Source organism: Buceros rhinoceros, unplaced genomic scaffold (genome assembly GCF_000710305.1).
Source record: "Buceros rhinoceros silvestris isolate BGI_N320 unplaced genomic scaffold, ASM71030v1 scaffold1942, whole genome shotgun sequence".
In the NCBI taxonomy this organism is placed as follows: Eukaryota; Metazoa; Chordata; class Aves; order Bucerotiformes; family Bucerotidae; genus Buceros; species Buceros rhinoceros.
In genome coordinates this window covers 33,860-37,467 of record NW_010398099.1, presented here as the reverse complement: position 1 = coordinate 37,467, position 3,608 = coordinate 33,860, and the positions used below count along the sequence as shown (strand labels likewise).

At 45.6% G+C, this 3,608-nt stretch overlaps 1 protein-coding gene across 1 annotated transcript in view; it reads left to right on the top strand.

Moving 5' to 3' along the window:
- ZHX2 (zinc fingers and homeoboxes 2) overlaps nt 1-3,608 on the top strand; it is an 8,031-nt gene that overhangs the window by 2,690 nt on the left and 1,733 nt on the right. The gene's annotated exons all lie outside the window — the stretch shown is intronic.

Genomic DNA, 3,608 nt, shown 5'->3' with positions numbered 1-3,608 from the left:
GATCCTTGTGCCTGCTGGATGCCTGAACAAAAGGGAGACCCATCCTGCTTGTAAATTAAAGCAACTGCATGGTAGGGGAAGGATTAGTGCTGTTTGCTTTGTTTCTTGTCTCCTTGCGGGTCAAGTCCTGGATAAAGGAGATTTTTTTTTTTTTTCCTTTGGCAATAAGTGATTAAACCTTAAAATTTCTGCCTTTAAATGACCTGTGTAACCTCTGCAGCACTTGATGTAAAACATGCTAGCTGAGCCAGGCAAAGAAATAGTAAGACTAGTTGCTAATATCCCCTTGCTAACAGATCATTGATCTCCTGTGAAGAGAGGCTGTGCCTGGCTTTGCACCTCGGGTCTTTCCTTTACAGCATCCTGCCCAGCTCAGAATGAAAGGTCACTGGGGGAAGGGCCTGGGAAGGAGATGCTTTTTTATGCAACAGCAAGCAAGGAAAAAAAAAAGTGGGGGCTGAAGAAGCTCATGCAAATGTGCTCTCTTCCTCTTGCAGGTGCGAACTGTCTCCAACCTCGCTTTGTTCTGCTTGCTCACCCTAGAGCCTTAGGAAGTGCCCCAGACTAAGCCCTGTGGGTGTTTTAGCAGCTCTTCTTCACAGGATCTTGAATTTAAAAGCAAGCTGCAGGGCCTTTCTTTAAGGGGGGGGTTATAAGATCTTTCACAGTGTGAAAGGATGTGTTATTGGGAGACTTGAAGCCTGTTTCTGATCACAGTCGCACAGGTATAAATCTGAAGCAAGCACCGTCAGCATTTCTTGACTTGCATGTTGAATTGAGTTCACTGGAGCCTGTACCGTTTGAGTCTGTCTCCTCCAAACTGGAGTCGCCTTAAGCTAGAACTAATCCCACAGAAAACTCAGCACCCTGCATGAAAAACTGCGGTGGGAGAACACCTGTCTTAGCTGGACTTAGTAATTTTCTGGTGACTAGTAAATATAATACACTTCAGCATTTCTTTAAAAAAAATTTTTTTTAGAATTAAAAAAAATGGCAAACAAAATGAAAAAGTGGGAAATGCCAAAGCCAGGACTGACAGAAGTGCCTCCACATTTGCACTGAAGCCTTTTACTCTTGCAGCTGGCAGTACTTGAACTACTGTCTGTTGCAGAGGTGCGGTTTTTCTTCTCCAGCTCTGCTGGCTAGCCTAGACCCATCCGCTTTCTCCTTGTGCAAAAGTCTCCTGGACAGTTTCTCAAGTGGAAGAGGGGAACCCTCCACAGTAGTTCTGGTTTGAACTACAAATTGTGCTGGCTGATTCTGAGAACTGTTATCACAGCATCTGTATCGCAAAGTACCTTAAAGCTCCAGACTGCCATGCAAGGCACCGTCCTGCGTTATGCTCGCACAAGTTGGTCACTAGGGATGTGAGGAGCAGGTTGTGTTACTGTGTGGCAAAGGCAGCGATTAAGGGAGGAAGGACATGGGAACATCAGCTGGAGGTATGCTGGGGTGCTACTGTTGTGCAGCTCCGTAAGAAGGGAAAGCCGGGGTCTGATCTGCCTTTTAAAATCAAATGCGCAATGAATAAATGCATTGCAGGGTTGTTTGTTTTTTTTTCCAGGGTTGTTATTCCAGATTATTTTCCCCCTTCCATCTATAAATGTTTGTAGTGAGGAGAGAAGGCAGACCAGGGACTTAAGAGAGGGAGTGGGTAGGAGGGCAGGAGAATGGGTCGTTGCCTGAAACAGCTCTTTCTTATAAACCAAGCTCTGCAACACCCATCTTCCAGCAGCACAGGTCTGGTGCCTGCATTTTTGTGGTTGCAAGCAGTGTGGGGTACGTTGGGCTGAACCTCAGGCCGTTGTGCACTGGCACGGATGCTGACTGTAGAGCTCCAGGGCTGTGGATGTGCTTGAGTGTTATCGGGCCAGAATTTTAGTAAAACCTTTAATGTCAGTTAAAGTTTCGCTGGGTTATCCTTTTGATGGGAGCTTCCTGGTGACTGGTTGTAAAACACACCCACTGAGAAAAGATGCACTGGAGCAGGGCGTCCACTGCAAAGACCGTGCAGTAAAGATCATAGGACCTTTTTGTCCTTTGCGCTTTGCCCTTTTCTCAGTATGCTGGCTGGGAACTTGACAAAAGCCCAGGTCGTTTTCATTTTCCTTTATTCAACGTGTAAGTCTTCGCCCAGAAACCCAAGTGCCTGCTCTCCAGTGGAGGCATTGCCACAGGCGTTGTGACACCAGACCTGGAAGCTTTATAACCCACGCTGATGGGAACCTTGGAAAAATGCAAGCTACCAGCTCCTTTTTCCTCAGGACAAGCTTTCACTCTCATCTTTGTGAAGCCTACCTTATGTAATTTTTATCCAAAACTTTGGTGTTAAATTAACAAGGTATTATCTTAGGTGATATCCAGGGTATGACTCAAAAGTAAAGGCTCTGTAAGACCTGACAGAGGGCTTATTTCTGCCTGTTATCATATAAAAGTCTGGGTTTTTCCTAACATCATACTCCTCGGTACATTAGAGGGGTTGTGTTACTGTTCTGGCTGCATGTAAGAGGTAGACTGAAGAGCTGACAAGGGACTTCTCTTGACTCTCACATAACCACAGTCATCATGTGAAACTTCCACTGCTGCACCCTGCATTGGGCAGAAACGTGTTCCTTTGATGTTCGTGGTGTTGCTGTTTTCTCAGCTTGATGTATGTGGTTCAAAATGAATGTTTCTCAGTGATTGATCTCCATAGTCTTGTTGTTGGCTGAATGTGCGTGCAGCTTCTGTAAAACCTGACCTCTTCCAGACCATCTTGGTCACTCTCTGCTCTGGTGCGTAGTTTTAGGTGTTTCTTAAACTATTAGGGAGTATTTGTGTTACAGCCTAGACGGACCTTATGCCTTAGAAAACAGTTTTTCAAAACAGATCTTTGTTCGGCAGATTCTCCTGCTGCAGCTAGTGGGAGTTTCATGAGTGCCTGGCTTGGTGAGAGCGGGATTCACACCAGACTCTGAAATACCATCCCTGCACTAAGAAGAGGCTCTGTAACTAAGTCGGTATCTGAAGCTTTTGGCAAAATTTGGTTTATTCTACGGAGCAGGTCAGGTTTCCTGAACGGTGGGGCTGGGAGACCTGTACCCGTAGGGTACCAGGGCCTTCAAGATGTTGAATGGCTGCTGCAGGGTGTGCTAAAACTATCTCAGATGCTGCATAATGAAGTCTCTCATCCCTCTTGTGATGAGGCTCTGTCTAGAGAATGCTTTAGCTCTCTTTCCATCAGGAGATATATTCCTGCCTTCCAACAGCACAGGTCAAAATTAGGTCTGTTGTCCCCATTTGCACAAGCCTGAGAAACAGAAACTGGTTCTAAATTAAATACAGCAAATTGCAGCTCAGACATCAGAGTGGGACCAGAGCGTGCCAAAGTGGTTGGCAGCTACCGCTGGCTTTCTTCACAGCATTGTCTCCCCGTGGGGTTTTCCCAAGATCAGTATTTCCTCAGCCCAGAGCTTTTGATTTTGTCTCAGAGGCGTTTTTTTTTTTTTCACCACCACCACCTTTTCTGCCATAAACTTTCTTTTTTTAGATTTATCTCATGAGCTCTACTTTAAGCTCAAATCCTACAAGATGTAGGCATCAAAGTCCACAGCTCACAGCAGGCATGA